General features: G+C 34.3%; 1 long non-coding RNA gene across 1 annotated transcript in view; it reads right to left on the minus strand.

The window, feature by feature from the left end:
- The window catches only part of LOC119716169 (uncharacterized), a 48,838-nt gene extending 42,072 nt beyond the window's left edge, over positions 1 to 6,766 (minus strand). The window contains exon 1 of the long non-coding RNA XR_011807248.1: positions 6,706 to 6,766. This is a non-coding gene — a long non-coding RNA (uncharacterized lncRNA). The remainder of the gene's footprint in view (positions 1 to 6,705) is intronic.
- Between the last annotated feature and the right edge of the window lie 3,356 nt (positions 6,767 to 10,122).

Raw genomic sequence — 10,122 nt, forward strand, 5'->3', positions numbered from 1 at the left:
TAACATGATTCTTCAACATGTGCATATTTAAGTTAGGCAACTATATTAAAGCCGATGCCTTACTTTGATCTTAGAGTCAAAATATTAGTTAGGAGTATTTTTTATGATTTACAGTTGTGAACTTCTTAGACTCAATGAAATATCTAATAGTACTTTTCCCACCTATTCACTAACTTAGCAAAGATGACTGTATATATGCACGATAAGAAAAGGAAGAGAGGAAAATTAATTGCATTATTACATTTTTTTACATATATTTTGGACTTCTTTATTTATTTAAACTATTTATTTATTTTTAAGAAAATTACACAATGTGAAAACTTTAATTTGAGACCTAAACCAAAATATTGAATAATTGTCTCCCCATACCCTGATTTATTTCTGAAGTGGTCTACAACCAGACTACATATTATTGCTATTGTCTTGTAGTTGTCACTAACATTATCACTACTTTCAATTGAAATCATCTTAAGAGCATAAACTTCACAGAATTGTAAATATATGATAGTAATCAATTTGGTTTATTATTTAATACATATTTCTGCCTGTGGCAGAACTCTTTTATTTTGTACTCACAGTGATATCAGCTGTTTCAAACTAAATTCCTTTCCAAAAACTACAGCTGTCAGTAGGTATTTAGAAATTCAAATACGATGACCTTACATACAAGCATTGCTTCCAAACTCCTTGATTCAAATACAGAGATATATTAAATTAAAAGAAATCTCACTCTCACGGAAAAAAAAAAAAAAAAAAAAAAAAAAAGTACGGGATCCTAAAAGTAGCCTAGCAGTTTTTCTTCCTTAGTTAAAATGTTCTCATTTCTTGCTTACCATAATGAGCATGGTAATTTATCTATCTATCTATTTATTTATTTATTTATTTTGCCATATTGTATTCTTTAAGAACATAATGCTGATGTATTTTTTCTCCAAATAGGTACATGCTGGATAGAGAATGGTAATAATGTACCTCTACAAAGTATTTTTTATTATGTGTGGGGAAAAAAAGACGAAGTATGACAAGTATGAACATTGTCCTTGAATAATTCTTCCTGTGAAATTAGAGGAAACTTTAACAAATCTATTACTTTGTGCAACAGTATGTTTTCTGATACTCCTCTCATGCAGGGAACATGTCCCCACCATGTTACCAGGGAAGAGACCCAGTTCTCCAGGATCTTGCACTATTTCCTACTCTCACTACAGCCCTAGAAGTAGGTTCATATGCAATGGCAAAGCTGTGACTTCAGTCACAAATACCTCTGAAGGGCATTAAAGTAAGTGGTGGGAAAACATCTCCAGGAAGGGATTAGAGGGATGAGTTTACACTTAAAATATGTGACCTGAGAGGCTTGGCCCTGTGGTGGTATGATATTTGGCTCCATGGACAATGGTATCCTTTGCAGGAGTACAAGTGACATACTTAGAGACATTTTAACTGCAAAGGCCACAGACTATTCTTTTAGAACATTATTTTTTTCCTTGAGGTATATTTTTGACCTTTCTTGCTCACTTTTCTTTGTAAATTTTTAATTGAAAGATTGTTCTAACTTGTATTCAAAATATATACTGGTATATTCCTCTCATTTTGCACTTCAGACATCTAATTAAAGACATGCTCACTGAAGTAGAAAACATCTTATAAACTATACTGTTCTACTTATTACAGTGTTAAGTAGACAGAAATAATGATAGATACAAAAATAACAGAAAGAGGAAATACTATTAAAATATATTTTGTTTATATTGTAAGAATTATTTATAGGTATTTTTATAACTAAATGAGGCACTTGCCACATTAAAATACCATTTTGTAAGTTCAGAATATATCTATGAAATTTATATGTTGTATAAAGTCATCCTTTAAATTATACTTGTCAACTAACGTGCAACAAATTATATAATAATTCTTAATTATATAGTTACTATATTTATAATAAATACACATTAGCCTGTTTCAACAAAATATTTTCTTTGATGCAGTCTCAATTAACATTTGCTTAAAGGTTAAAGCAGCATCAGCATTACAAGGAAAGTTATATACAGATAAAGGCAAGAATACCATCATTATCATTTGCCTTCTTCCTACACTGTCTCTTCCTACTTGCTCCCACCTAACACTGAAACGTATGTTTTATAATGAGATGTGCCTGTAGAAGGAAAAACAATTGTACAAAAGGATTATATGCTGTATAGGGGAAAACGAATACACTCTTTTTGGTTAGGATCAGAAGGCTGGGGCCCAAAGGAACAAGTACAAATATTCACACTGCAATCCTTCACACTACCAGCCGCATGTTTCAAGCAGGGATACCTTCCTGAACACTTCTGCGGCAGGGTTAGAGCATATATCACAGTTTTTGATAATTCATGCTAACCTTTTACATTATGAATGTTTGTATCATCTTCCCAATCTGAACATTACAACTTTGCCTACAGAAGTTACAATATATGTTTTTTAAGGTATCCTTCTGGACATCGAATATAAACTCTTATGCTTGATACAGTTTCAAAATTTATTATATGGTAATATATTGAGAACAGTACTAAAACTAGGGACATCAGTAGAAAGTGATTCCTTTTTGAATGTATAGAGAATCTAGAATCATGAACAGGAATTTTCATAGTACTGCTTAATATACTATAGATATTTAATAACTTTCAACTCCCTGTAAAGAAATGATTCCTTCATCCTTCCTTTGTCATATTCTGTCACTTCAATTGTTTGACTTGGAAGTTTTTGACTCTTATTTTCACAAATTTATTACAGTGAGACTTGTAAAAGTCTTGGTTAAACTGAGATACAGATGGAAGAAAGCAAGCAATACCAGTGTCAATACATCCACAAATTATAGGTTCTCTCAAAATAATCCCACTGGGCTGAAATTCATTAGCCATACTCATAGTGAATAATTACACAGATTTAATTTCACAAGAAGCTACATACAATGTAGGGTATTAAATGCCACTAATGAATGTAGAATCAGGCCCATTGACGGAAACAGGAATGCAATCACTGCTGAGTATAAGACTTGCTGAAACAAACCCTATACCAGTATCCAAGGCATGCAATCTCAGTTCATACACTTTATCTTTACTTGTAGCCATTTGCTAAATCTTACTTGCATACCAACTACTCATCTCATTTACTTTGTGAATTATGTATGCTGCTTAAATCCACTTAAAACTGAAATCATCATGAGATGATGAAGTGAAGGAAACACATATGAGCATAATATTTACAGTAGATTTTCCACATCTGCCTGTTATTAACAAAGCATATCTATCATTTTACATTTTATCATTTTATCATTCTATCATTTTACATTAAAAGTCTCTGAGTGTTAGAAGAGTGGAAAAATAAATTTATTAAAACCAGTTAAACTAGACAGTAGAGTTTTGCTCTGAAGCTTTCTAAAGCCCGTAATGCCCCAACCCTCAGCCCCCAACATAAAAAGAAGTAATCAAGGTCCCAAATTTGAGAACCCTCTCTATCACCACCCCCACCCAGACTGTTTTTTCTCCTGGTATAAGTACTGTATTCTCTTTATTTTATTGTCATCATCATTACCATTGTTATCATTATTAAAGTGCTAAAGCTACAAGCTGGTCTTGCTATGTCTGAAGCCCACAGTTATTGGACGTGCTCCAGTTTACACCAATGTTACTAAAGCAATTTGTTTTTTTTATGGTGATAGATTTTTGTTTACAGTTCAAGAGGGAAAATATCACTTGATTTGCAGGGTGTGAGAAAATGATTTATGTAGCATTTTCTGACTACTGCAATCAAAATTGAAAAACTTATATTACACTGTGCACAGTGATCTAAGATCTCATTTATAAACCTAATATAACATATAATAGAATACTGGACAATCAATCAAGAAATTGAGACACTGATGACTAAATTATACAAAATGTGAAAGATTCATGACTGAACTGCTGAGGTTGGATTTCTTGGGTACTGTAAATATCAGAGAATTCAACCTACTTTACTGCAAGTTCATAAATTCAGTTTACAAACACGGAGTAAAACAGAAAAGAGAAATAAAAACACCATGAGTTAAACATTTCTCTCCTAAGAAACATGATTTTCCAATTTCATATTTTATCCAAGAATTCACTTCAATACATAAAGAAATAGAGTTCATAACGAAACTAACTATATGTTAATAGAAGTCATTTTCCATTTGCATCAGGAAATTAAAAATTATTTGTCTCAAAGTTACAAACTCTGAGCTTCAGTATTGCCTTCTGGTACAACAAATTATACCTGATTCTCACTTCTTATAACAACTAGTGATTCCAAGTAATTCCAGCTAGAAGATCTCACAAACCTCAAATTAATTTATAGATGTTGTTAATAGCTATTGTTTTCCATCACATAAAACATTAAATATATATATTTATATATATAGTGGAAAAATCAGGAATACTGCACTGTTTCAGTATGTAATAATGTGGCTTCTGGGTTAAGGCAAAGGCACCGAATATGAGGGATTCAAAAGCTCTGTTTCCCAAAATTGAACAGTGATGCCTGAGCACCATAGCCACTAGGACACTGATTCTTCATTTTCTTCCTCTGGAATTTCACTCTGTGGGGCAAATGCTATTGCTTTCTATGTGCTGGCACAGGGAGGCTCAGCATTCAAGCACAGCATCTACGTACAATTAAGGGTTTTTGACAGTTTCAAGTACAGCTGAACTATGGAAAATTTGTACTAAATCTTTGCTGGAAGTTCTGTCATGTCTAAGAGGGCTTTACGGGCTGTCACTGAGATTCAGCAGATCATCCCATTGACCCGTCTACAAATATAGTTTGACGACTGTCTTGCAGAAAACTGTGGGAATGGATCTTCCTCTTCTCCCACTCATCAGCTCAGGGGGAATCACTATAAAATAGAAATATGTGAGTTGCCTCAGTCTCTGACACTTCTGGCTAATTCCTTTTCTTACTGTACTAACCACAAATTCTGAAGTTTCAGAATGTATTGTAATAATACATTCTTCTACTTTCTCAGCATAACTCTTACTCACGGATAGTTAACCATTGCAGTTGTATTTCTCACTAATAAATACAGTAAAACAATCAGCTCATCAGGTACCATATGCAATAGGTCATTTTCCTCTGTACAGACTGATAGAAGCAACATTATAATCAGCTACATAAACATATACATATAATAAACATAATCAGCAACATATACATACAAAATGAAAAACATATCTAACCACATGTTAAATCCAAGGATGCTAGGAGAATATAAGGGCCTCTCACTGACTAGATGTCAAAGATAATGATGGTATCTCTAAGATATAAAACAAATCCTACAAGACATCAGAAAAAGAAGGAAAAAACAAACAAACGACAAAAAAAAAAAAAAAAAAAAAAAAAAGGTTTCACAAATTCTATATCCTAGAAAACATGTCTCTCTATTTTTAAGTCATCTCAAATATTTTACTCTGACAGGAAAAGAACATTAGAGACTTTTATATGAAGTATATTTGAATATATGTGGAAGCGAAAAGGCAACAGCAACACATTTGAAAATAAAATTACATACTGCAGGTTTAGTAATCCGACTGTTAAAAACACTAGACAATCATTGACTGTGAAATTTATACTTTTCAAATTATCAACCATTTAAATCTAAATGCTGATATTTCTTTTTTTATATATAGAATCTGTAAGAATAATGACTGATATAAAAATCATTGTACAAAAATTCCTTGACACTTCTTTTAAAAAATGAAAGCATTTAAACCATTTTCTTCCTAAATTAGCTAACGCCTGTATTTCTTAAGGTATGTACTGTGAAATTAACTTTGTTACTAGCATCTTATTTATATTCACTATTTTTTTTATATTATTTATATTTATATTCACTATTTTTTTTATATTATTTATATTCACTATAAATAATGGTAAATAAATTAATGGTTTTTGAGGGAGAAGGCAGAGTGATCCAGGAGGATACAGGGGTGGTGAAGGAGAAAGGGAGAGTAAGCAAGTAAGAAAAAATATTCTCCCCTTTCCCCTCCACAGATTGACTCCCTAATGGAAAAAAACAATAGGTATAATTGCTAATAGTTTCCAAGATACAGTTTCCAAAGTACAGAGTCGACGATGTTACTGAATACAAATAACAAGTTAGAGTCATGACCAGATATTTCATCGTCTCATAAGCCATTGCTACAACACACAGTACCATAATGATCTGAAACCAGGGCCCGGAGAGGATAAACAACACGACAGAGAGCAAATACGGAAAATAACATACTATAATACTCAATTTGGAAAACAGGCGCAGCAGAGTTGAGATTAAAGCAATCAGCATTATGACAAGTGACTATTAAGCAGGTCTAATCCTTACACCAATTTTAGTTTAACACACTCTGGTCAGATCTGCCGTTATCTCAACCTTTCGGGCCCCACGTTGGGCGCCAAAAAGACTGTCGTGGTTTAACCCGGCCGGCAGCTAAACACCACGCAGCCGTTCGCTCACCCTCCCCCCTCCCTCCCTGGGACGGGGGAGAGAAATGGAAAGTGAAGCCCGTGAGTTGAGATAAAGACAGTTTAATAAGACAGGAAAATAATAATAACAAAATAATAATAACAATAATAACAATAATAATACAATGGTGATAATAGGGAAATAATAATAATATGTACAAACAAGTGATGCACAATGCAATTGCTCACCACTCGCTGACCGATGCCCAGCCTAACCCCGAGCAGTCCGGCTCTCTCCCCCCGGCTAGCCACCCCTATATATTGTTTAGCATGACGTCAGATGGTATGGAATACCCCTTTGGCTAGTTTGGGTCACCTGTCCTGGGTCTGTCCCCTCCCAGCTCTTACTGCACCCCCAGCCTGCCCGTTGGCAGGACAGAGCAAAAGGCTGAGATGTCCTTGGCTTAGTATAAGCACTGCTCTGCAACAATTAAAGCATCGGGGTGTTATCAGCACTCTTCTCATCCTAAGCCAAAACACAGCATTCCACCAGCTACTAGGAAGAAAATTAATTCTGTTCTAACTGAAACCAGGACATTTATTTAAACTGTGGAAGAAAATTCTACTGCAAAAAATATACTATTACAGCAAAAATTTGCCAGGGAACCAAAGAAAGACCTTTTCAATTTTATCCAAGTTTTCTGTCTGTAAAACAGGAGTACTTTTCTAATTATAGAATCTTCCCTACTGACAGCTCTCATCTTATGCAGGTCTGCCAAAGGTGCAACCATCAAAGCATGTGGTAGAAAAGATTCACATAAATCTTGTACAAGGAATAGTAGTAAGTAATGAAAAGTGCTCTAGCAGTGTATGTTTGAAAATTAGCCAGAAAATCTCTTCTGGATTATAAACATCCCTATTTTCCTATTTCTCAAAGAGGCAGTCTTCTGTAATGTAACAATTCTCAAATGAGAGTCACATTCTGTCCTTTGGACATATGAATTCTGTTTTATTTAGCTCGATTCGAAAAAAATTTTGAGCTACCACAAATGGTTTCTAATAAATATCTATGTAATCAATGGTTAGGGCTCTGAAAATAGCAAAGCTTCAGACTAAACTTTCTGAAGTTTAAGAATCCTGAAGTTTAGGAATCCTTTTGAAACTAGCTGTCTAGAAACCCTTTAGGGCAAAGACAAGTGTTTCTCCAGGTCAGTTTGACCTATCCCTCCTTTGATACCCAGATAAATTTATATATATATATGTATATATGTATATATATATATATATATATATATATATATGATGTTGCCATACCTACTTCATTAAATGAGGCCTTAGGCACTTGAATAAATAATGTCTAAATATTTGGATAATAGCCAACATTTTAGTTGGCTAAATAAAGTGAGAATAATCATAGGATTATTTTACACCATAGGTGGTGTAAAAGAGTTGAGGCCTTTATAATAAATTCAAAGAAAAAAATTTACTCTTGACTTCATACTGTCTCTGTTTCACAAGACAGTGTGACTGTGGAATACTCATACTCTACCTAGGTTTCTTCCCTTCCCCTTCCCCTTCCCCTTCCCCTTCCCCTTCCCCTTCCCCTTCCCCTTCCCCTTCCCCTTCCCCTTCCCCTTCCCCTTCCCCTTCCCCTTCCCCTTCCCCTTCCCCTTCCCCTTCCCCTTCCCCTTCCCCTTCCCCTTCCCCCTACCCTTCCCCTTACCCATCCCTTACCCTTCCCTTACCCTTCCCTTCCCCACCCTTCCCTTCATAGATATATATGTGGTATACATGTATATGTTTCTATACAAAGTTTTTAGACAAGGTATACAAGATTCTATGTTTGACCACAAAACTAACTGAAGAAACTCATCTCCAGTTCCTTGCATTGAATTAAATAGGCTTTGCGAAGGTATTAATAAACTTTAAAAGAGTTAGACATATATGTTTTTGTGACCTTAAAAATAGAAAATTACATAACATAGTATATCCCTTTTAAAAAATAAATATTAAAAGACTTCAATTATTTGGGAACCACAATAAAGTGAACAATGAAGTGCAACACTTCACTGTGGTGCTATGGCATATGACAGTGGCTGGCAGTGGCATGGCTCTACATTGTTTTACAAATAATTTTATCCTATTGATTTATTTTATGGAGAACAGAAGGCACAGACTAACCAGCTTGAACTAATTTCAGATTCTTACAGGTCCATAGTAAACTTTAATATGTGTCAGAACATCACAACATTAAATGGCACCAACATTGTGATATACTTTCAAAACTGAATGTTCATGTTTCTGTTGCCTTTCACTTCTTGAACTAGAGAACATTTTAGGTAATGTAACAGATATTGTTCTGGAATATGCACTATGTTCAACTTGATATTTTAACATAAACAAAAATGATGCAAAAAGACATGGTATAGTTATTTATGTCTTCATTTGTAGTGACATACTTTTTTTTTCTCATCAAACATTCTTCATAAAACATATATTTTTGGATCAAAGGGCTGACATCTATCCTTACTTTTTCTCCTGCGAAACACATATTTGCATGGTAAATAATTATTTTCATTCACTAAACATGCATGGCAATCTATTTACAAAAGACTGAGCACTGGAACACCTTGCCTAAAGAGGTTGTGGAGTCCCCTGCCCTGGTGATATTCAAAAGCTGTCTGTACACGGTCCTGGATAATATAGTCTAGGGAGCCCTGCATGAGCAGGAGGTTGGACTAGATGATCTACAGAGGTCCCTTCCAACCTCAATCATTCTGTGATTCTGTGATTACATACCATTAAGAGAGCATGTTATCTTCTTCCTTTTGTAGTTTTGTTTTAACTTCACTGTTATGCTACTAATCATAGAGTCATGGTGCATAACACATGAATTCTAGAAACACCTTTATTTTAAGACACCTCGTTTTCTAGGAACATCCAGACCACTAATCTAAATCCTAAATTAATTCAAATATGTTAATCCTGTCTGCTTTGCAGAAAAAAAAATAAAAAAAAAATAAAAAAAAAAAAAAAAAGGATTAATAGACTCTTACTTTTAGCGGCACAAAAAATACTTTCCTACACAGAGCAGTACAACTAGTTAATAGATCATGGTCAGTGCATCAGCCAAATAGTCTGTGTATAGTCAAAAGAAGGTTTTTGTACTATAAACCAGAAACTATTCTCTGTGCTCTGTTAGATACCTGAGGAAACATCTTAGCTCGTCTGGGCCAAGAGTAGTAACATGACTTACTCCATTCCACAGACTGTGGAAATTGCCTTGCTCTTAGTACTTTTCTTGAAGACCTCTCCAGACAGTGTCATGGTACATTAATTATTTAGTGTATAAATAATTAATCAAAAGATTGGTAAGACATGACAGGAGAAAATGATTTATTTTCTCAAGGTAGGGAGGTTACCAGTAGCATCCTGCAGAGATCTCTAAGGGAACCTGTGTGATTCAATATATTCTCAAAAGGGGTGAATAATGTGACAAGATTTGTTATTGATACTAGGCTTCCTAAAGCTAGATGGGGACTCGAGGAAGAACTACAGAAACACTTTTCAATACTGCAGATGAAAATCAGTGTAGATAAATGTAAAATGGTTTATGTTGGATAGGGGAAATCAAACCTAATGTAACTGACAAAACAATGGACTCTC

Source organism: Anas platyrhynchos, chromosome 2 (genome assembly GCF_047663525.1).
Source record: "Anas platyrhynchos isolate ZD024472 breed Pekin duck chromosome 2, IASCAAS_PekinDuck_T2T, whole genome shotgun sequence".
In the NCBI taxonomy this organism is placed as follows: Eukaryota; Metazoa; Chordata; class Aves; order Anseriformes; family Anatidae; genus Anas; species Anas platyrhynchos.